This window comes from Abramis brama (genome assembly GCF_963993115.1).
Source record: "Abramis brama genome assembly, chromosome: 1".
Lineage (NCBI taxonomy): Eukaryota > Metazoa > Chordata > Actinopteri > Cypriniformes > Leuciscidae > Abramis > Abramis brama.
Genome location: NC_139963.1, coordinates 43,304,979 through 43,330,083, shown reverse-complemented (window position 1 = coordinate 43,330,083; position 25,105 = coordinate 43,304,979). Strand labels below are relative to the sequence as shown.

Below are 25,105 nucleotides of genomic sequence, written 5' to 3'. Positions count from 1 at the left end.
AGTCTGATTCTTATTAGCCTAAAAAGTTAAGATATATTATGTGTTGGAAGTCCGTAATGTCAGATAGAATCAAATCAAAACCTCACATTTTGTGCTAGAAAAGCAAAGCAAAGTGTCCAAAGAGTCCGGCCTGGTGCTCAAACAAACGTTCCTCTATGATGAACTTGATTGAATGGGGCTTTCTGTTGTGTTTTTATTGCTTCTAAGTATAGTGTTGGGCTTCCCTCTAAACTTAATTAAACGCAATTAAACACTAAACAACGGCAAGGCTGATTATCACATGTTTGAATGACGCCTGCCTTCCATATCAGCTTTGCTATCGTAAACTAGCGCTGGAATCTGCTCAGAGAAGAGATAAATATACAGAATCACATTAGTTTTACATTTCCTTCATTCTCCTAATGGAAAGATCACTGACTTTTGGTCATAAAATGTTTTTATAACAGTAATATGTCAAGATTTGGCCACTTTTTGTTCCGAAAAAGTGTTTAAAGCTCTGTGTAACATTATTCTTCAGAAATAAAGAGGTTTTTATGCGGAAGAACCCCATTAACATCTGGATATGTTTGACATAAGTGAACGATTTATGCGTGTATTGTTTGTCTTACATTTTATTTATAACCTAAATGCACTACTTGTGACGTGCTTAGAAGAGCATCTGTCAGGCTGTCCCTGTGAACGCTGTTTCTGCCCTCAGTTCTGTATTGTAGTAGTATTTTTTATCACATAATTTATTATATGACATTTTTATGACCCAGAAAAGATAGTTGATCGCTTCCTCCCTCTCTTGGACTAATCGTCGACAATGCACCACATAAGAATTACAAACACGAGATAAAATGGGCAAAACCAGCAATAATAGCATTCAATCTCCTTTACGCCGGTGTGACTAAACAGATTTGTGTTTGAGCCGCAGCACTACCTTTGAACTCCTGTTGAGCGGACAAAACTAAACCTGTTTGCGGCCATTTGTTTGCTGAACTTTTAGACTGCCAGAGTTTGATGTTGGACGAGCTCCTAAATTAAAAGCAAACTGCACCAAAATATGCTTTCTCGGAGAAAAATAGAAGCCGGCGTGGTCCAGACCCAATGCTTTTGTCCTGCTGCGGTCAAGCACTTGAAGTTACCAGTGTTTGCATTGGTTGTTCAGAGCTTTTCATTTATTCCACAATGATTATATAGCATCTAAAAGTGTGTGTATTTGTGTGTGTGTTTGTATACAAGTCAGATAGAGTCTTGAAAATAAAGGTTCTAATTTGCACTAAACATGTTTTTTTTTTAGCTTGATTCCTTAGAAGAAACTTTTTAAGTTCTAAAGAGAGCTTTTCTTCAGTTCTTTAGAAAACTCTTTAAAGAACCCAGAAACCAAAGCACTGAACTGAAGAACCTTTACTGCTTAAGAACCTTAATGTGTTAATCTCCATATAGCAACTTAAAACATACAACCCCATAAGAACCACTGAAAAGCTTTATTTTTTAATAGTGCTTGAACACAGACTTGCACAGCTTTGATCTGGATTGTTCTCATGTTTGTGCACGACGCTGGTAATATGCACAGCATTGAGTTACTCATGCACGAGCATAAACACTTCAAGTGCACTGGTGCACAAGCATCAAACCTTTTGAAACGCTCTGAACCTATCAATGTTTGTAAAACCATGAATGGACGACCAAAGTTTCAGAATAACGTGGAAACTTTATTGCTGCACATCTAAGATTTCTCTAGAGATAGAGAGCGGCTTGCGTATAAAAAGCAATATTGCTCATTTGTCTGCTAAATTAATAAATGCATTGTAAATATCAGCTATAATACATATGGGAAGCTCATACACTTACTTAAGCATACATTTGTGGGTACTCTCACAATAATACACGAAAAAACTGTCAAATCCACATCTATATGTGTTAGAAACAAACACAAGCGTTAATTCTCGTCGTTTTCCACTTTTTAAACTTTGCGTTTCACTCACCAGCTCGAGCGCATCAGCGGCGCATTGGAGGTAAAGGCACCGAGCGCGTTCCGTCAGTCCTGCATTTATGTATCCAATAACTCGCGTTTCTTTTCACATAAAGTACGTCTCATATAGAGTTGATATGTAAGGGTTTTGATAGAGAGTCCGTTTGTAAAGTTTGCCCGGGGGTAAAGGCGCACGGTCGAGTCCAAGTGTCTGTGGTGAAACTCCGGTGTGTGAGCTGTGCTCGCCTCGCGCTTTAACTTCACTCTGGGAGGAGCGGCGGGAGCGCGCGTGTGTGAGGTTTACTCACTGGAGAGCATCAAATGAGGCGACTCTTATGGACGCGCTCCCGATCTTTTTTTTTTTTTTTTTTTGCATTTCAACTTGCCGGACCGGTATGTGGAGAAACGCGCTGACATTTGTGCTTTTGCATACGCTTTACTTACAACTGTAATATTTTTAAAGCTTTTAAAGTATAGCAGCCTACTACTATACTGTACTGTACTATACTGTACTGTATTGTACTATGCTATACTGTACATATTGTTTTTAGATGTATTTACACATTGTAAAAAAAAAAAGTTGCTGGATTAAATATTTAAGTTTAATCAACTTGTTTATTCAACTTGTGGATGTTTAAGTAATTTCAACTTAAATTACATTAAACTGGCTTAAAAAACGAATTGAATCTTGTATAACTTATAATTAAATTGCGTTAAAGCAATGTAAAAACATGTGTTGTCATAACTTATTGATCATATCATTTTTTACAGTGCACGTTTTAACAGGATTTTTTTTTTTTTTTAAGTTTTGTAAACAACAATCAAGTAGATGATCGTGAAAACTTTATAACATTTTTTACCAGAAATATTATCTAAAAAAGTGTTTTGTTTACTATCAAAATAAGCCTATAAAAAAAAAGAACATCTTTGGAAAAGTCTATTTATTTATTTACTTAAATAGTAGTTTTGGCTCTTAGTAGAATCAACAAATATGTCTGTGATACTTGTGCATGGACTTAAATAAGCTTGTTGAAGTTCTGCAGTCTCCATTATAGTTAGTGCGTCGTGTGTTATGAACCCGAAACCACAGAAAGCTGCTCTCAAGACATGCTGAAATCTTCACTCGCAGCTCTTGATGGTCCAGTAACTGAACTATAAACCCACAGCTGCTGTGTGTTTGCAAACAGTTTACAATAGTAACAGTAACTGTATTGAGACCTGTGTTATAGCGACGAGGCCGTCGTCTTGTTCCCTGTATTTTGTAAAGTAGCCTACAGATATTCCATGTGGTCGTCATTTATTTGAACATAAGCAGAAAGGATATACTGTATGGCTGACAAATTTCTAGGAAGTTGACAACGTTGGCAAACATTTTATCATTATGCATGTATAATGATAAAATGTTTGCCAACGTTGTCAACTTCCTAGAAATTTGTCAGCCATACAGTATATCCTTTCTGTAATGTATTTCTGTATGAAGCGCACATGCAGACAACGCATCTGTAACACATTACATTGAACTGCAGGGACATATAAACGATTTCATGCGCGTTTAGCTCAGATCTGATGCACAGATGATGCCGAAGCTCAACTGTGTGTGTGTTCACACAAAATAAATCCTCCTCATGCACTTCTTCAGGAGAACAGAGCGTCTCTCTCTGGCTGTTTGGAAGAGCATATTCTGCTCATTTCATATACAGTAGTATAGTGTGCACAGTGAATTAAACACACTAGTATGTGATGACAATAGCATAGCCTACTCCTTTTTGAAATGTTTATCATTTTAAACAGAAGGCCGATGTATAGAGTTTATACTGTGTGTTAAGCAGAACATATGATCTGATGTTGTTGCTGATGGATCTGCCATCCTGTTGAAGGCATGTTTAGGCCGCGAGCGCCCCGATGAAAGCGGTTTGGTTTTTAGGTGCTGTAAATCTCATAAGATCAGAGGAAGTTTAGACTGTATGGACAGGCTGTTGATGGTATCGAAGGATTCAGGATGTGACAGGTGTCAGTGGGACAGAAAAACACTTCATATGTTTATCATAAGTGTGTGTGTGTGTCACTTCGAAACACTCGTCAATCTAAAATAAACACTGGTCTTTTCTCCCTCCTGCACCAGTGCTTTAGTGCTACAGTTCTTCACCACACGTCATTCTTCTCTTTTGTACTGCGTTTCCACCTCAGGTTAAATTTTACTGTGCAGGCATGACAAATATTTTTTGGCATGTCAAGCTTTTGTATTTCCAAATCATTTGCATATAAAAAATACCAACAAAACAATGCAAAATAACATATTATGCAAATAACTATTTTTAAATTTACTGTGCATGACAGGCATGACATTTTTTTTTGGCATGTCAAGCATTTGTGTATATATATACAGTACAGGTCAAAAGTTTGGAAACATTACTATTTTTAATGTTTTTGAAAGAAGTTTCTTCTGCTCATCAAGCCTGCATTTATTTGATCAAAAATACAGAAAAAAAATGTAATATTGTGATATATTATTACAATTTAAAATAATTGGTTTTCAATTTATTATACTTTAAATTATCATTTATTTCTGTGATGCAAAGCTGAATTTTCAGGATCATTACTCCAGTCTATCCTTTAGAAATCATTCTAATATGATGATTCATTATCAAAGTTGGAAACAGTTCTGCTGCTTAATATTTTTTCATAACCTGTGATACTTTTTTAGGATACTTTGATGAATACAAAGTAAAAAAATAAAAATAAAAAAAGAAGCAAATTTTTTAAAGATAGAAATCTTTTGTAACAACAATATACACTACTGGTCAGTAATTTGGGGTCAGTAATTATTTTTCTTTCTTTTTTTGAAATAAATCAATACTTTTATTCAGCAAGGATGTGTTAAATTGATAAAAAGTGATAGTAAAGAAGATTTATATTATTAGAAAATATTTTTTTATTTGAATAAATGCAGTTCTTTTTAACCTTTTATTCATCAAATATATTAGGCAGCAGAACTGTTTCCAACACTCACAATAAATCAGAATATTAGAATGATTTCTAAAGGATCATGTGATAGACTGGATGTCACATGTGACACTGAAGACTGGAGTAATGATCCTGAAAATTCAGCTTTGATCACAGGAATAAATTATTATTTTTTAAAGTATATTCAAATAGAAAACTATTATTTTAAGTTGTAATAATATTTCACAATATTACTGTTTTTTTCTGTATTTTTGATCAAATAAATGCAGCCTTGATAAGCATTGGAGACTTCTTTCAAAAATATAAAAAAATCATAATGTTTCCAAACTTTTGACCTGTACTGTATGTATGTATATATATATATATATATATATATATATATATATATATATATATATATATATATATATATATATATATATATATATATATATATAAATTCTTGATGACATTTGTTGATCAGTGTTGCAAAACAACATATGCAAAATAAAATCTGATACCTTTTTTATGTTTCTTTTCTTTTCTTAAATTCCAATTTGATGAATATGTCTTATTCTTATTTGTTTTGTCTAATTGTTTCGCATACTTTAATTGCACTTTGCTTTTAGGCTATATAATTTTACTTGATTACATGCTTTATTTATATGTGCTTTACTCACATTCTTACTTTACTAAAATGACTAATGTACTCTCATTTGCTGTCCTTACTTGCTTTGTACTTTACTTGCGTTCTTACTGTACCTTAACAAATCTCCCAGTAACTTAGTAAATCATCTAAATTAGTTTATCAGTATTTTCAGATATTTTTTTGTTTCATTCTCTGCTCACCTGCTTTTCCAGAGTCAGACTTTGAAACTCACAGCGGTGAAATGGTGAGACGTTTCTGAAGACGGCTATTAGCATGAGCGACAGAAATTCATTTGGTTTTTACAGCCATAGGCTGACTAGACTTTTACAGCAGCAAATGTGGTCGACCCACAACGGTGTACCGTAAAAACCAGGTGTTCGTGTCCAGACGCCAGAGGTCTGTCTCACACACACTCATGTGAAGACGACAGAACGTCAGTATTTATAGAACGGACTCTGATAATGACGTTTCCACCTGGTCTTCTCTGCTCATATAATGGCACGGTCAATTGTTGCAGACTCTTTCTGTGTCGTATTCATTGATGAATCTGAAATAAAGAGTTCAGACAGAGATGTTCAAAGATTGAGAGCTTTAGGAAAGCTGTGCAAAGTGTTGATGGTTAAAGAATAAGTAGTTTAAACAGAGGCAGATAGCCTGCTGATAGACCCTGACCCCGTAACCAGATCCCACTGAATCAACTGTGAAACCAACCACTGACGCTTTTGGCCTGGGACATGTCAAATGTCATGTGATGTCACCTACGCAGGGTTCCCACAGTCTTTATACCGACACAAAGGCATGAGTAATCAGGTTAATGCTTCTGAATGGGCGAATATCACACAAAAAAGGGTCGTATTTCAACCTAAAACCAAAATGAAAGATATTTTAAGGCATTTTACTGCAAGATAATTTCCTCCTCAAAGCTCATTTATCCTGATGTAAAAAAAAAATCATATTCTCCTGCTCAGAGTTTATTTGGGTTAAAATCAGCATTACATTATTGCATGAAAATCGGAAAGAAAATCTGTTTAATTAGCATGAAAATGCAAAGTTCCTTAAAATAGGCTTTTCTGCTAAATGTAGTTTATCTTTTTCTTCTGATTTAGGAGTGAAATATGAGCTGGACCTGTTCTTGACGGTTTTCTGAGATTTATACCTCACACTGGACCTGATAGGATGAATAAGCCTGACAGAGAGTAAAACCCCTTTATCCGTGTGGATAGGAATAGTGTGAAAGAACGGGAGGGAATTTGAGTGGGAAATGCTGTGTTGACAGTCTGAAGAGTTATGTGATGTTGCCAGAGAGAAAGAGAGATTCCCATGGGAGAGGCTGGGAATCTCTCAGTTTTTTCCTTCAACATTTCATTCGGTTCTCACTGTACATGCTGGCTGGCACATACAGGGGGCGGCGTTGAGCACCTCTTTCGTGAGGCCCGCTGGAACTCAACATTACGTTTAAGTTCTCAAAGCATATGGGACTGAATGGATTTATTCTGTATATATCCATATCTCAGTTTGAATCAGACTTTCACAACCGATGAACATTTGTTTAGCTCACCAATCACATTCAACCATAGCTGTAGAAACTCCCACTATAAACAACAATACAGCCACTTGGAAACGTCCAACAAGTGTCATTGTGAAATGTTTGACTTGAATTTGACATGGATTTGTGTTGGAAGAGCACCCATGATGCCTTAAATACAGTCTTTTTAGGCAGCTCACTAGTGTTTGGATCCGCTGCTCTCGCTGTTGTGTGGTATGTGTGGAATGAGCGGCCTGATGTTTGTGGTTTGTTTGAGGAATGATCTCAGCAGCCCTCAACAATGATCGCTATGTGTGGCCCGATGGCTTCACGCGTGCGTCCAGGTATGATCAACACTTGACAGGTTTAATGCACTGTGATCATGTGACTATTCTGTCTGCTTTTAAAATAAAAGACAGGAATGCAAGGATAGGACATGTGATGTGTGTTTGTCTGTCAGACCTCCATGGCAGACAGCTGAGGTGATGTTCGTAAACACACACTCGCACAACCCGCACACATGGTGACCTTATCATGCACTCTTCCAGATAAAACACACACACACACGAAACTGCAACACAGATAGAGACAGACGAAGAGAAAGAGACAGATAATATCTGCAGTGTAGCTGCAGCTCAGAAGACAAAGACACAGTGGGGAACGGAGAAACTGTGTATTTTATTCACTCAAGCTGTGATTTGTGTGTTTCCAGCGCTTTTGCCAGTGGTTTTATAATGCCAGCCGTGCCTATTAAACGTAAGACCCAGAAAACAAACAAATCAAGCTGATCAACAAAAACCATAAATGCGCACATGCTGTGACAAATTGCTGAATCTGTCATTGTTGACCACTAGTGTTTGTGAAGGAGTGTATATGGATACTTCTACTCATATATACAGTAAAGGTGCAGTATGTAGTTTTTCTGCCATTAGCGACACCAAACGCAATTGCAAAAATAACCACATTTGACATTTTCTGAGTAAAAATATTTTTCCCCTATGAAACTTCTGCATGATTCTATGGTGTTGTACAGTAGATTGTCACCAGGGTGTTGCTAAGTGGTTAATAAGGTGTTTTGCTGTGCACATTGTATTAACACAGTGCAATACGGTTGCTAGGGTGTTCTGGAAGGTTCCCAGGGCGTTGCTATGTGGTTGCTAATGTGTTTTACAGTTGCTAGGGTGTTCTGGGAGGATGCCAGGTTGTTGCTAGAGTATTTGTTAAAGGTATATTTTAGGTATATTTTACGAATTTTAGATAAGACCCGCCCTCTCCACTTTTTGAAAAGTTTGATTGATTCACCAGAATGATTGACAATTAGGAGGACCAATAGTATAGGCATTCCACCCGGAAGTAAAAAAATCATCCGCTATACCTTTAACTAAGGTGTTCTGCTGTAAACATTGCGTTAACACATTACAGTTGTTAGGATATTCCGGGAGGTTGTCAGGGTATTGCTGTGTGGCATGGCCATTGTTAAGTGGTTGCTAAGGTCTTCTGTTAAGGTTTCTAGTGTGTTTTCTGTCCCAAAAGTCTCTGTGATATTCTGGGTCGGGGTTCACAAAACATAGTTCTGTCATAATTTACTCACCCTCAAGTTATTCCAAACTTGTATAGTTTCTTCTGCTGGACACTGTTTTTTTTTTTTTTTTTTTTTTTTTTTTCATACTATGGAAGTCAAATGAGGCCCATAAACTATTTGGTTTCCAGCATTCTTCAAAATATCTTCCTTTTTGTTCAACAGAAGAAAGAAACTCATACAGTTTGGAACAACTTGGGGGTGAGTATATGATGACAGAATTTTCATTTTGGGTTTCCAACGAATCTTTGGAGAGAAGTGACATCCGATCAGATAACACCAAAACCTGTTATTTTCCTCTTTAAAAAAAATAAAGCATATGCCTTTGTTGCTTTGTCCAATATGTGTTTGCAGGGTTGGTAGCTGCAAATCATCATCACTCATCATAACTAGAACAGATTGCATTCTGTGTACACAGTCATTGATTTAGAATCTGAGATATGATTTTTATCAGTGCCATTGTTATCTAACGTCTGACTTTGTACAGGTACAGACAGACTGCGGTTTGAAATATGACCCAGACGGGCCCACCAAAGCAGACCACACATATAAAAACATTACTAGAGTTGAGCAATATAGCCTAAAACTATAGCTGAATATTTCTCCGGCGTGATGTAAAGCATTATTTAAAGTATGTCTGGTTATGAAGAGTTCAGATGCAAAAGCCTCTAAGTGCCATCTGAAATTTTCTTATAGAATGATCATTTTTATCAAGCTCATATATTTAATTTCAGTAATTTCACTTAAATGGCAATGAAAATGACCTATTAATTGCCATTTAAGTGAAATTACTGAACTTAAATAAACAAGCTTGATAAAAATGATCATTCTAGAAGAAAATTTCAGATGGCACTTAGAGGCTTTTGCATCTGAACTCTTCATATGATGACGCCATTTTCCGCCATTTTGAATTTTCAACTCCTCCTAGGCTGTAGCTTCGATTTTCATGAAAATTTAACCAGATCATCTTCAGATCATGGCGACAAAAAATTTGGGAGTTCAAGCTGATTCGTCAAAGCATTCTCGAATAACGCGCGAAAGAATTCGACAAAAAAGCCAAAGCGTATTCTGACCAAACTTAGTGTGTGTTAAGACAGCAATGACCTGAGGCTACCTGTAGTGCAGTGCCACCTAGTGGCCAGGAGATATGAAAAAAGGTTATTTTTGCTTATAACTTCTGAACAGTTTTGGCTAAAAAGCACAAACATTTCTCTTTAGATTCGGTGCAGCTGCATGCTGAGTCGAACAATACCCAATTTTCCCATATCAGCCATTTTGTGCATCAGACATTTTAAATTTTGTAGTAAAATGCTATATTTAACAAACACATTGGCATAAGGTTACGAAACTCTGCGTCATCGGCACCATGCCCTGAAAGTACTCAAAACTTTTTTGAGACAGCACCACCTTGTGGTCAAAAGTTATAATGAAATTTCCCAAAACGCTAATAACTTGTGTTTAGTTTTGCTTATTGTAATGAAACTGGTCTTAATAATACTGGTCTTAAACTGGTCTTAATAATAATACTCCTGAGGTTGGGGATCCCTGTTTTAAAAGAGTCATTTTTCCTGCAGGACACACAAACACACGTGTGACGATCTACAGGCTTCTGTAGGACTAGTTTTAAGGGATTATATTGTTTGGTTGGGTTTGTCTCTCTGTGTAGGTGAGTAGCAGATTTACGGTTTGCTGTCTTTAGGGGGAAGGGAGGTGTGGATTGGAAAAGAGAGGGTTAGATGATAAAGGGCACCGTGGGTCACAGATAGACGCTTGACTATCAGCACACATACTGGTCCACACTGCAGCTTATTCTGTGAACGCACATGCTAATGAAATACACAGCTTGAATTCACTAGCTCTTTGGAGAAAATGGCGACATGACTGTATCTGCACTATATTGTTTTGTTGTCACTGTGATTTGGACATGTCACTGGACATTTTCCATGCAATTCAAATGCATAAACCTTTCATTTAGTCCTACGTATTATTATTTTTTTGACTGTACCGCAGTACTTCTTTAGCTTGCCTATTTATGTTACTGATACTTACGCAGTGAACCTTAGCTGAGTAGATGTCATATTCAATTGGTCGTAAATGAAAGCAAGGCCGTGAGAAAAATAGACATAAAGTCTACAGTGGGTTTCACTCTTGTGTGCTTTTGAGTTATGCATACAAAAAAATCCCCCTCCCATTTCCAGTGGACAAAAAAAAACTGCAATAAAGAAAAATGGGCTAATTAGACCAAACCTTAAAAGGACAAAGACCTTGTTTTCTCTCAAGTCAAATTAAACATGACATTTACCCAGGCATGCACTCTTTTGTGAGTTATTTTGGCATGATAGAGTGGTAAACGTAAATGTAGGTGTGATTATGTACGAGTGTCCAGATGTGCACAGACAAGACGTTTGTGTTGTCGCATGTCCCGTAAGGCCCAGGAATGTGTTCCCTGATCCCGCAAGGGGGTGAGCGGGGGATATCTCCATATGAGCATACGACCCTCTGAGAAGAGAGACAAACAGATGAAGAAATGGAGCGATAGATGTGCGATAGATGCATGGAGAGGGTTAACTTTGCAACTTGCATGATTTAAAATGCGATAAGATGAACCTGTGGCATCCAGTCACACGTGTCCACCGGCATATCAAAAGATAGAGATGAGATAAGGCAAACTGAGCAGAAGATGGTATCAAAGTTAAAAAGAGTTCAAACTAAAGAAACTAAATGAAAAGAAAGAAAGAAAATAAACATTAAAAACAACTAACTGAAATAAAATTGATTTAAGTTGAAGTACTAAAATTATTCAAACTGAAATGCAAATATATGAAAACAGAAATGTAGAAAAAAAAACTATTAAAAATGACAAGCACATATCGTTATCTCTAATAGAAACTAAAATGGTAAAAAATAAAAGCTAATTCAAAATATGAATAAATATTATAAGAGTCTATAAAATACTTGAATGTTTTTGTATCTGGCATTTTATGTTTGCATTTAATTTATATTCTTGCTAGGCATTTATTAGCTCTTTAGTTTTTAGAGATCTTTTTAAACAAAAACAAAAAAATGCAAAACTAAAATGACAATTGAAAATATAAACATTAAAGTGCATTAAAAATACAAATAAATATTATAACAGGCTATACGTAATACTAAAGTAACACTGTAATCTACTTTGCTAAATAAACCTTGATCTCTCATCCTTGATAGGAACACATTGTCTGGATTTAAAGTCACGTTCATTGCAAATATGATTAAAAGGCCTTAAAGTAAACATGGATTGTCATTCGCAACCCGATTAACATCTGTAATGTGACATTATTATGAGTGAAACAGAATAATGTGGTTAAGGGCTACATGATGATTAAAATGATTGGATTGTTACATGCAAAATTACATTCAATGGTTGAGGAACAATGTGACTGAGGTGGACAAAGTTTTTACATTTTAATATAAGATTAAAAAATTATCTTTATTTTTCTTATAATAATGATTGTTTTATAATAAACATGGTGAGTTTGAACATGGAATAACACGCACAGTATTAGCATAAAGGTGCTTTAAGAAAGTAAATAGAGCCCATTTTGACTTAACTTTGGTTTTATTTCAAAACTCAAGGCATTTTCTATAAAAGTGTCTGCTAAATGACTGCAGACTTTCTCCATTACGCTCTGAGCGACAGTGTGCCAAAACACGTCTACGGTTCAGTGTTGGTGTACGCGCCGATGACGTGTCCCCTAAGTCACCCTCTTCCTGGGCTTGTAACAATACGAGTTTATGATGTTCTTGGCACAACTGAGGCGCGCTGTTTTCATTTCTGAGCTTGTCTTACTTTGAAAGCGGTTACTGGAGAAATGCCACACTCCAATATTTGCAGATCTCGACTTTCCCTACTATGTGTCCTGTACTTATTAATCTCTTTTAATTTCACACTGAGATGAGTTCTGGTTTTTTGTACTGTTGGCAAGAACAGCATTTAAAGTCGGAAAGGAGGACTGTCACTTTATTTAAAGAGGACCTATTATGCTCCTTTTTTAAAGTCTTGATTTTGTTTTTGGGCTCGACTAGAACAGGTTTTCATGCTTGAATGTTCAAAAAACACATTATTTTTCTCATATCCTCCATTGTTGCAGCACCTCTCTTCTCAGTCTGTCAGTAACGCTCTGTTTAGTTCCTCTCTCTATGAAGCCCCTCCCTCTGAAAAGCTCAATGTGCTCTGATTGGTCGGTTGGATCAGTGTGTTGTGGTTGGTCAACTGCTTCAGTGTGTTACCATAACAACGGGTTTCAACACACTACTAACTAACTCAACCAGGCCTCGCTCCTTTATTTTGCGTATACCTTGTGAGGGAATTATTTAAATGAGGAATATTGTGACGTGTTTGTTCCCAGAAGAATCTCAAGACTACAATAGAGGCGTTTCCGGGAGTTCAGAAACAGTGTTACTGATATAGAGAATAACTCCCTCTGGAGTGACTTTGTGCTTTGTAACTTTGCAGACCTTTTTCATGCTCAAACAGCAACATTACACACTAAAGAAAGTCGAACATGTAAAACAGCATAATAGGATCTCTTTAAAGTGTTGGTCAAAACGCTCGACTGCTATGAAGTTATTTACAGGGCAGAGCTCGCGGAAGAGACTCCCTTCGCTTGTTACTCCATCATCGGCGTGATTTTCAGGGCTGCTTTGGAGGGAAGATTTATGGCGTTGTGGTCGCCCGTCTATAATCGAAGCCTGGCTGGTTTTAACCAGACCTGAACGCTCAGTTTTTAGGCACGTCGTGGTGCGGTGACGACATAGCTAAAATAATGCATCAAACTGCAGTTAGATGTGTTCAAGCATCATGGATATCTCAGGAATAGCTGTTTATGTTAATGTGAATTATGGTCGTGTATGCGTGACTAACATGTTCACAGTGAGTAGACGGGTCTCTTCCTGTGACCCTCAGCATCGGGGGTCGTTCTGGTCGTGACCCCCTGTCTACTTCCTCTGCTTCTTCTCCTCTGCTCTCATCTAACCCGCTCGTCTGGTTCTCGAGCTCCGCTGACAGGTAGTTTAACGCTTGTATCCTGCTGCCCCTTGAAGTCGGTTGTGTCTGGATTTAAACGCTCAGCTCCACGTTTCCGGGACTTTCTGGGGTCAGGCCTTAAACTCTGAACGATACCACACACACAGACAAACACTCGCATATAACGGACCACTCACCTTATTATATGTTCTGTTTTGTTTGTTATATATTTTAGGAATTATATTTGGTTGTTTTATATATATATAGGATATCTCTCTCTCTCTCTCTCTCTCTCTCTATATATATATATATATATATATATATATATATATATATATATATATATATATATATATATATATATATATATATATACACACACACATACACACGTATTTACATGAAAAACCTAAAGTTATGTTTACTTAATATAAATAATTGAAGCCATTTTAATTTAAATTATTTTTCTTTTGAATACTTTATTTCTTTTTTATATTATTTCTATAATATTCAATTATTATAATGTTATTTTAATATTTAAATGTAATAATTAAATTAAGGAGTGAGAACCATTGAATAATATGTTCAGGTTCGACGCCATATTGAATTGAACACAAATGACAAGAAGGCTGTGAGGGATAGACTTTCAGTTTTTATAATATCACACCATAGACGTTTTCTCCATAGAGGAATTGATTTTTAATGATAACTTATAAACCTGTAGAGAAACTCTACTATGAGCCCCAAGGTTGTTAATCGATGGTATGTGCTTATGTTGAAGCCATCAGTCCACGTTTTCAACTTGGTTTCCAAATAATCATATTTAACAGTGGAATTCCTGGTGAAAAAAACTACATTACCCATGATTCTGCAGAGAAATCTCCACCAATCAGAAAAGCAGACGGAGGCGTATACCAATCTCTAATTACTTATGCATATTTTTTGCACTAAACCTAAAATGTGTTGTTTTAGTACAAAATCAACAACTTAAAGTCTATAGTTTTAAATTTTTCATTTGCAATGCTTCATGGGATTGCAGTTCTTGCCCTCATTAAAGCTGTTTCAAATCCCTTTTTTGCTTCAAAATCAAAGCTTGTAATGTCGCGATTCACCTCGTCGCTGCACTGTAAAAAATTATATGATCAATAAGTTATGACAACATATGTTTTTATATTGCTTTAACTCAAAATAAGTTAAGCAATTGTCAACTTTGTTATACAAGATTCACCTCATTTTTTGTGACAAACATCCAACTTGATTGTTCTTAAAAATTGAAGCCAGCAACTTTTTTTACGGCGTGGTTGGTTTGGTTCGGTTCGTGGCTTATAACTCTTAAACAAAGACTTTAAAAAAAAAATCCCTATGGGAGAAATTAATGGAAAAATACTTTTAGAACCAGGACTGCTGAAAAAGTGGGCAGGCACCGTAGCACTTTATAAATGTGTCCAGTATTGCTATATTCTACTGCCGTTGGCATTGACTGCTTCGGTTTTGTTATCTTATGTTGAATCTGCATTCGGATGGTTTGTGCTCTATCAGCGTGTGTTTATGAGGTCTGTCATGGTCCGCTAGTTCATGTACAATTATGTTTACTATGTTTCTTGCAGTGGTTTCCCTCTGATTTTGTGTAATGAAACACATTTTATGTTGGACATCAAGTGGCGTTCCAACACAGTACCAAAAGTGTTTGTTGTACAAAAGTAAATAATTAAAAAAACAGTGAAATATCTTAATATTGCCTTGAACTAAACAGGGCCAACAACATGCAATAAGTTTTAGGTGAGTAGTTTTTCTCTATTTGTTTGTGCTATGCAGTGATAGACGCTGTTGTGCATTTTCACACTACAAAACAGCATCCAGGACCAAAACGTCCCATAAATAAAGAGTCAAAATGTCAGTATTTTGTTTTTTATGGTTGTATGTGTTTGGGTGTAATGATGTGTAATTTTGTATTTGTTTCGGAGAAACGTCCAGAGCGGTTGTGTAACATGAGGGACATCCAAACTGGCCGAGTTTGACTTCCTTTTTAGGGTTTTTTCTTGTCCTCTTGTGTAAATAAGAGTTTGGTATTTAATTTAGCTGTCAGCATTATTTAAAACAGATTGTGTTTTCTGATGCGGTCGAGCTGAAAGCTGAAGTGTATTGAATTGTGTCGAACTAATAAGGCCCGTTTTGTTTATGCCAATATATATATTTTTTTTTGTGCATTTTATAGTTGTGCTGAAGTTTCAGGGCCTTTATTGGACAAATTCTTGTGTTTCATATAAAGCATAAAGATGCATTGTGAACTTGAAGACTGAGGCGTCTGTTCAGGTCTTCACATCTTCAGATCCTGGTGTGTGTGTGGGTGTGTGTGGTCAGGTGTGTTGGCAAGGCCAGCAGCCAGTTTAATTAAAAAGCGAGGCACATGTGTATCTTGTAGATCATCTGAAGCCGCCGTCACCTCGGCCACATTCTTCCCTCACGCCGCCTCGCTGCCTCTCTAAGCCCTTTTAAATGAACGGCCTCACGGTTCGGAGCCGGCTGCAGATATCTGAGGATTAACAGAACAACTGAACAAACTTATAATGAATTTCTGAGTGCGTGGTGTCCCAGTGAAACGTGCTTGGCCAGTAACCTCCTGAAGGAGCTAGTCAGCATACGCCTGCTTATCATGATGACACACTGGAAAACTGATACTCTGCTAATAGCGCTCTTAACTTGGATGTACATGAACGTGTGTGTGTAGAGAGTGGGACTAGAATTACGTTTTTGTCGTTTTAATTTCCACTGAAACAGGAAGGCAGGGCGGGACATATTGATCAGCTCCTCCCCTTTTTTTAAATAGCCAATAGCGTTTTGTTTATATCACAGCTGTTGAGCTTAGTAAAGCCGCAGTTTCATCCGAATCTCTAACCTTTCCTCCAACTAAATCTCGTGGCAGTTCGCGTGACACTAACGTGAAACCAGACTTCATTCACCCCAATGGAAAGCATATTTACACTATCTGAATCATTCCCTATCCCCTATATAGTGCGCCATGTGCCATTCACCATGTAGAAAATAATAAATGTGTGTACAAGTGACCGTTTTAAGCCTCAGCTTCGGCATCTACTTATAATGAAGGGGGCGGGACGCTTTAGATTCTAGAGAGCATTTTGATTTGACAGAAAATCTGATGAGAAGCTGAAGTGCAGGGTGATATGGATCGCTGATCCATATTGGCGGAAGTGAGAGACTGTAAGTTTTGAACGCTTATATCTTCTAAATGCGAATTTTGTCATTGCTTTGGAGCACAGCACACTATCTTATAGATTATAGCAGTAAGGCTATCATATTTATACTAAAAGCCAAAAAACTTGATTTTGATTTCATAAGGACATGAAAACAGGGAAGAGGACTTTTTAAAGTTACATATGCTGTCATAGAATAACATTTTTATGTTCCTAATGATGTCATAGGATATTTTTTGTAGTTGCATTGCTTTGAAAAACTGGAGTAGTGATGCTAAAAATTCAGCTTTTGATCACAGGAATAAATTACATTTTACAATATATTCACATAGAAAACAGTTATTTTAAATTGTAATTATATTTCACAATTTTACTGTTTTTATTTTTTATCAAATAAATGCAGCCTTGGTAAGCCTATGATTCTTACCGACCCAAAACTTTTGAATGGTACTGTATGTATTGGTATTTTAAAGAACCCATGAATGCTTCAGGTCAGATGAAACCTAGAACCAATACTTGTAATGTAACACCAAGAACATTTTTAATAAAAAAAGAGCCAGAGAACCAACTCTGTACAGCCCAAACTGGCACTGCCAAAAACCCACTGAAGGATCTTTTTTAGTTCCTGATTTAAGTAAATGTTAATGGTGTGCTAAGTGCATATTTTTGCTTTACTCGTTCTAGCAACTCCATTCCAACTTCATAGTTACATCCAGAGAGTTTAACTTTACTTGCTGGAGTCTCTGAAATACAGGCCGGAAGCCAAAAACATCTTCTGCTGTCCACATGTGATGTCTGAATTACACAGTTTTATAGTTAAACTGTCATAGGCACATGATTCCAGCCTCCATACAGTAAATGCAACACTTGAACATCTTGTTAACTTGATATTCTATATCTATATCTTGTCCCTGATGGATGGTTGTCCCTGAGGGATGATTTAGAGGTTCTATGAATTAAATGTACATACCCAACCAATTAAACCTCAATTTCATTGAATCTCTAATTGTTTCCCCCCCAATTTGATCTATTTTAAGAACAATTTAGATTGTGTAGGATTCTTAAGTTGCTACAATATGTAGTTCTTTGGAGATTAAAAAGGTTTTGGTTTCTTTCTTTTAAGCACCAGCACATGCATGTTTTTCTGAAGAGCTAGTGAATCAACAGCTCTTGTGGAACTGACGAAGTTTCTTCTATGACATGTGACTGTGTGTTTTTGGTCTGGTTTGGTTGGGCGTCCCAGGCTGCAGGTGGGCTGGTTGTTCTCACTGACCACTAATCAGATCTGGATTTGTTTCCTGAAGCCTTGTCATGTTATCACAACCCACACACACCTGTTTGGCAGGACTGATGCTGTGTGTGTCTGTGTGTGTGTGTGTGTGTGTGTGTGTGTGTGTGTGTGTGTGTGTGTGTGTGTGTGTGTGTGTGTGTGTGTGTGTGTGTGTGTGTGTGTGTGTGTGTGTGTGTGTGTGTGGTCATTGATGGAATCACATGTTTAGAGAACCTGTTTTGTTTCTGAAGGACCCTTGTGTGTCCCTCTGGATGAACTTTAAAATCCACCCGATTTATCCTGCTTAATAATCTGTTTCTCATGCAAATTAATACAGTCGATAAGTTTATTCAGGTCTCAGGCTACTTATCGACCACACTGGGAAGAGGAAGTTGTCGTTTTCTCTCATAAAGCCGTCGCTGCTGTTTCCCACACTGCTGTGTGTGTCTTGTGGGAGAATAAGTGAAACGTGGGGATTTACTGCTGATAGTGACTGATGCGGTTCAACAAGACATATATATACACACGGACTCAACAGCCCACGTCCTTCCCAGACACACGTACACAGACCCTGAGGCTGTAACTCGTAAATCATACAGTTTGAGTTTGGCTCATCAAATCAGGATTTAGAACTTACACCTATAATGAATAGTGCAAAAGATAGAAGAAATGTGCAGTGTGTTTGTTCCGTATGCATTGTCGCCTGTATGGTTGTACAGTTCAGTTGTGTACTGTGTACTGTAGCAGTGACTTCAGCACTGTAACCTCCAGAACTCTCTTATTAACATCCCCCATTACTGTGCTTAGTCATGCATTCTACACAACTTTAAACACACACTGTATGTGTTTCGAAATGAAATGCTGGCACACTACTTACTGCTTAGTGTGCGCTGTGCAGAATGCTATGCTATTTTTTAAATTATAGATGAAACTATACACATTATGTTTCAACAAATGTTTCAAGTCAAGTGACCTATATATATATATATAGCACTTTCTAGAATACAGATTGTTTCAAAGCAGCTGTACAGTGATAACAGAAAGTTGACATTGGAAATGGAAAGGTTATTTTTCATTGTAATTATTTTTGTGTCAAAATGTCATATTTTTTAAGTCTGATCAAAGTCAAGATATAGATGAGGAAAAAATATGGTTTTATAAGTATATATGTATGTAAAGGATATGGGCCCTATTTCCAAATCCAATTTTGCTAGTTTAACCACGGGAAAAATGGTCGGCGCACCCGGTGCATGGTCTAAAAGGGTTGTCCCTATTTTCTTAATGAGTAATGGGTGTGTTTTGGGCTTTAAATGCAATAAACAAATCAGAATCTCATCTCCGATTCCCTTTAAATGCCAGTTGCACTCGCGCCATGGCGGATTCGCTATTTACATGACGGAGTTTGCAAGTGGAAAAACTGAACGCTTCTCCAGGAAGGAAACGGAACTGCTCGTGCGCGGGGTTAAAGCGTTAGCAGACCATCTATGGGACAAGCCGGATTCCACCATATCTTTATGTACACAATAATAATCTTTTACATTGTTAGCCTTTCATTTTTCATATTTAAAAATGTTTGTGTGCACTGCACATCCCTGTGTGTGTAATAAGCATTGTGTACGTGCGTTGGGCACCCATGGGCGCACAGATGGGCGCAAATGCATTTACTATTTAAACAACGTGGCGCAGGACGTGAAAATGATAACTGCGTCGGGCTGAAACTAGCAAAAAACACTTGCGTACGGTAAAACATATAAGACACTAACTGTAAAGGAATGGATGGGAGGGAGAATGAAGAATCATTTCCACACATTAATCGGCTCCTCTGAGTTCAGATCTTAAATATATTGAAAGTCTTTGGGATGTGCTGGAGGAGACTTTACAGAGTGCTGGACTCTTGCATTGTAGATCTTGACCAAAAATGGATGCACCTCATGATGGAAATAACATCACAACATTTATTTCCATATACAATATATAAAATTTACGCCTCATTTTTCTTACTGAAAATTAAAGGCATTAAAATTGGTGGATTTCATTACAGAACATTTACACCATAAAGGTAAAAAAGGTAATAATGTATGATGACGCCCACCGCATAAATCTCTCAGATGAAGCCCCGCCCACCCTCATCTATCTATCACACCTGTTTGTCCTCTCTCTCTCTTATCTACAGCACTGTGACTTCACACACACACACACACACACACACACACACACAGATGCCTGGATTCAGACCTCAGGGCCTTTAGTCAAATAAAGCCATCCCAGCCTCCATCATCATAATGAGAGTAATAACGGGGCTTTATCTGCGGATCTTCACCGCACCTGCAGGTTATTTCATGGCTGTATTGGAGTTTACTGACAGCTATGACGCTCCTGAGGCCACTGCTGGGATGTTCTTGCCAAATTCCTGTTACCTTTCAGACAGGAGCGTACGTTGTGCTGCAAAAAGCAAAATTTTCACCCTGTGACGCTCACAGAGGGCACTTTTAATGTATCAAGGGCTATATGTTCAGAAAAGCATGCTTCCATTTTCTGCATTTTGTGCTAGCATGTTGTGTGTGTAATATGCATTTTTTATACACTGAAAAAATACCTTGATGGCATTTGTCAAAAAGTGCAGTATACAGATTTTGCAGTAAACACACTTGACCAGTACTCTATCGCATAATGCAGTGCGCTCATCTTGACCTTCTATTTCCAGTTGTGATAAATGAACCAGAAGTAATATCAGCACTGATTTTAAACATCTCATTCACTCGTTATTTAAAAAGGACTTCCAAAGGTTAAATGCATTTTTACATAAAGTAAAAAAGTACAAGTAAAAAACAAAAAAAACAAAGCAAAATCATTACAAGACACAACTTGTAACAACAAATAAATTAATGTTTCATGTGGCCTCCAGTTAACATCTTATAATTATTTTTTCTTTAATAATTAATTATGTAATCTAATTAATAATAATAATAATAATTTATTTAAATGTTACCTTTCATTTTGCTTTGGATGCCACACTGAATTAGATATGCAACATAACGTGACGAATTGTTTTAATTAATAATTATTTTAATTGACTTAATAATTTAAATAAGTTGCATGACAATAGTTCATTAAATTAATAACAATTATTATTATTTATAATAATAATAATAATAATAATTTTCAACTGGTAATCATAAACCAATCCCTAACCGTAACTCTATAGCAAATACATGTAGATGTAGTTCATTAATGTTATTCAGTACTTATGACGTAGTTGCATTGTACTTAAGTACAATGTAACTACGTCACCTTAAAATAAAGTGTAACCTTATTTTTTATTTTAGCATTTTTAAATGTTTTGAACACTGCATCGACCAATCAGCGTGTCTTATGTGATCTTATATGCAGTAAGCAGTATCCTAGTGCATGCGTATGTGTGTGAGTGTGTGTGTTGTTCTGTGTCCAAAGACGGCTTACATCTGGATTAGAGTCTTTCTCATGCGGAACGTCCCTCCACCCCACAATGCAGCAGCACACGTGTGTGTGTCGCTTACAGCCACTTAAGAATGACGTCCCTGAGTGTTTCAGCGTTCATTCATGACGGCCTGCCGTGCGAATCTGACTGCTGGAGCTCAAAGCTCACACACACACACAGTGTCCGCAGGGGTTCACTGGAAAACACTTTCCTGGGTTTAGTTGCACTTGAGTAAAGCAGTGAAGTGAGGCATATCTGCCTTTATGTGTGGAGTTATTCCTCCCACAGGACAATTGAGTTTCCTCTTTCATAGTTTAGCAGACTTCATAACAGTTCTCAAGTGTGTTTTGTTTGGGTATCAATTTGTCTCTGATGTTTCACCTAAAATTCCTTTAGAGGAATAAAAATAGACGAATGAGAGAATAGTGGATAAACAATAAGTGTATAGAGTAAAAAAATATATACACACTCAAAAAAAAGTTGCTGCCTTCAATTTTTAAAGTCCCCATGTGGTGAAAATCAAGCTTTTAATGTTGTTTATATGTCAATGTGGTGTTTTTAATATGCTTTAAGACAAACCATGTGTAAATTCATAAGTCGACACCATTGCTGAGTATTTTCTCCTTAAAACTGCAGTGAACCAAAGACAGTCTCAAAAACACGGTTTGAAATCGCTGGTGTTTCTGACGTCACAAACTACCTTGTAACCAATCAGATCAACGTGTGATCGTCAACGAGTGGATCTCTGAGCTGGAGTGAGTGAGTGGAGGCGGGGCTCATTTGCATATTCATAGAACCGCATATATTAAATAAAGCAAGGGTGCAGAATTACATTCAAGCTATTTTAAGGCATGAATAAAAAAATCAAGAAAAAAAAAACGCTTAAATATGTCATTTTGTTGAGTTTTAAGGGAGAAAATGATTGACTACAGGGGGACTTTAAGAACAATCAACTTGGATGCTTAAGTCATTTCAACTTAAATTACATTAAACTGACTTTTTAAAAATTACAAATTGATAAGTTAAAGCAATGTAAAAACATATGTTGGCATAACTTATCGATCATAATTTTTCACAATTTATAATAAATTATAGCATCTCAGATCACTTTATCTTGGGATCATTTGATGAGAAAAGTTTAAGTTCATATTGAGATTGACCCTTTACTGGAAACTGAAGTTTGAGATGTTGAGATCTTTTCTGAAACACTACTGTGGTCTTATTTCAGAAGAAAAAGACTTCAAAGTTCTCAGTTTGATCTTAATGTTGTCTAGGAGAAACAACCGAGAAATGTAATAGATTTTATGAGATGTTTATATTGAAACCTTTGACTTTTCGTTTGCAGACTTTAAAATCAGGAGAGTTCTCTGTTTGCTCTCTGTCTGATCTATTGCTTTCTGGGAGAAATAGTTGAGAAATTATGGAATTAAAGAAGATTTAAGAAATTTGATGAGAAAATTTTGATCCCATGTAGGGGTCCCTGACTTTTGATTGCAAACTTTGGAATCTAGGGAAACCGGAGCACAGTTGAGATGTTGTTGAGATGTTTTCTGAAACTCTACTCTCTTATTTGATGGAGAAACATTTGAGAAATAGTTTGTTTAATTTTAATGCTGTCTAAGAGAAACAACTGAGAAATAATGATCTTGATGAGATGTTTAAGTTCATTTTCAAATCTCTGATTTTGTTTGCAGACTTTGAATTTGGAAGACTTCTCAGTTTACTCTCAATTTAGTCTCATTGCTGTCTAAGAAAACCAGTTGAGATGTTTTTAAAGACTTAATGATGTATGTAAAAATTTGATGAGAAATGTTTGCAGACTGTTATCAGATTCACAAGACTTTGTCTTTGTTGTTCTGAGGTCTTTTCCTGAGGAGCAAAAATCGTTGCTCTCCAAGTTGCTGCTAATGAGAAACAATTGAACTATTAAAGAGATTTCATTAGTGTTTTCCCTTTCGTTTTGGGTTTCTTGCATCATAAATCTGCAGATTCAGAGTAGATGAATAACAGCAAGGGACATTGTTGAAGTGTGATTATGTGTAGTGGTGCATTGTGGGAGAGAACGCTGTGGGAACACTGGAGGTGTTTGTGTATTTCCTGCAGAGAAACTCTGACATGGGAACGCAAAGTTGCGCTAACAAAGCGTGGCAACCCCTTACCGACTTCAGAGGCCTGGGGCGGAGATGGGGGAGGGGAGAAGTCAACCGTCAAACACGCAACCCCACCAATCACTGCAGCGAGGAGAACCGCAGGAAGCAAAGCTTTCCGAGTAACTGGAAGGCTCAAATCCAAGCATGCCATTCAGCTGATTGAGTTGAACGTGGCCCGACATGTCGAGGTTTTCACTGCTGGCTCACTTCTGCATGACACTCTGTGGGAGAGTTGAGTAATTAGTAATTTGTTAGTGTGTAAACACAAGGTGTAATACTCTGACTTCAGTGTGTTTACTGAAGGCTCAGTCATTCAGTGATTGTGCTCAAGGCCGCAATCGTGTTGGCTCTTACAAGTTGTGTCGTGTTTTTGTAGTATAGTATTTGTGTAGTAAAAAAATAAATAAAAATCTGTCATGTCTTTCAAAACTAAAATGATTTGGTGAAGATTTTTAGTGCTTTCATACTGCGCACTAGAGCTGTCAGACTCAAAGGAAGACAAAAGTATCATAAAAGTTGACCATATGATAAGTGAGGTATATTAGCCATAGCTTGTCAAGTCAAGTCAAGTCATCTTTATTTATATAGCGCTTTTTACAATACAGATTGTTTCACAGCAGCTCTACAGAGATAACAGGCAACAAAGTTTGTTTCGGTTGTACAGCAGATCTAGAAGAAAATAGCATCATAGTCCAGCTTAAGTAAGTTCAGTGATGGTTTATTTTGTTGTAAAAAAGTTATTAATTTAGTTCATTTATATATAGAGCCACTCTGGAGAAAACAGTGATGTCATCGTCCAGCTCAGTTTAGTTCTCATATAATGGTGTCAATGCAGGCAGATCAGTAATAATGAGTTGAGTATTAAATGTCCCCAACTAAGCAAGCCAACAGCCAAAAGCCAAAGGCGAAAGTGGCAAGGAACCAAAACTCCCATCAGGTGACAGAATGGAGAAAATAAAAAACTTGAGAGAACCCAGGCTCAGTCTCTGGCCAACGAGCGAACAGTGTATGATTATGATTTAGGCAGCATTACAGGTCAGAAGTCAGATTGGATCAGAAAAATCTGAATATTATCCAGTTCATCTGGTTGGAGGTCGGAGTCACGCCGGTATGTAGACGAGTTTGTTGAGGATCAGTGCCGATGGCTGTCGTGTCGATGAGGCCTTCACAGGGCTGATGAGGCTGGCACTTCAGGGATGCGTTGTGGTCGTGTTCAGGCGCAGGTCCACCATCTGATCTGGATACGGCCCGGATCCGGCTGACTTCAGTAAATCTTGGGATAAACTGAAAGACTAACATTAGTGTAGATGCCATTCTTCTTATGATGTAACGAGTACATCAGGTGTTATAGGAAGTGA

At 37.1% G+C, this 25,105-nt stretch overlaps 2 protein-coding genes across 3 annotated transcripts in view; one reads left to right on the top strand and one right to left on the bottom strand.

The window, feature by feature from the left end:
* vasnb (vasorin b) overlaps window positions 1-5,862 on the bottom strand; it is a 29,582-nt gene extending 23,720 nt beyond the window's left edge. Inside the window, exon 1 of one of the 2 annotated variants that reach the window (XM_084129886.1) lies at window positions 5,750-5,862. The gene's annotated coding sequence lies outside the window, so the exon portion shown is untranslated. Of the gene's footprint in view, window positions 1-1,970; window positions 2,227-5,749 lie in introns of those variants that run through there. The other variant, XM_084129885.1, reaches the window with a different exon arrangement.
* Window positions 1-25,105, top strand: part of coro7 (coronin 7) — a 142,133-nt gene that overhangs the window by 106,830 nt on the left and 10,198 nt on the right. The gene's annotated exons all lie outside the window — the stretch shown is intronic.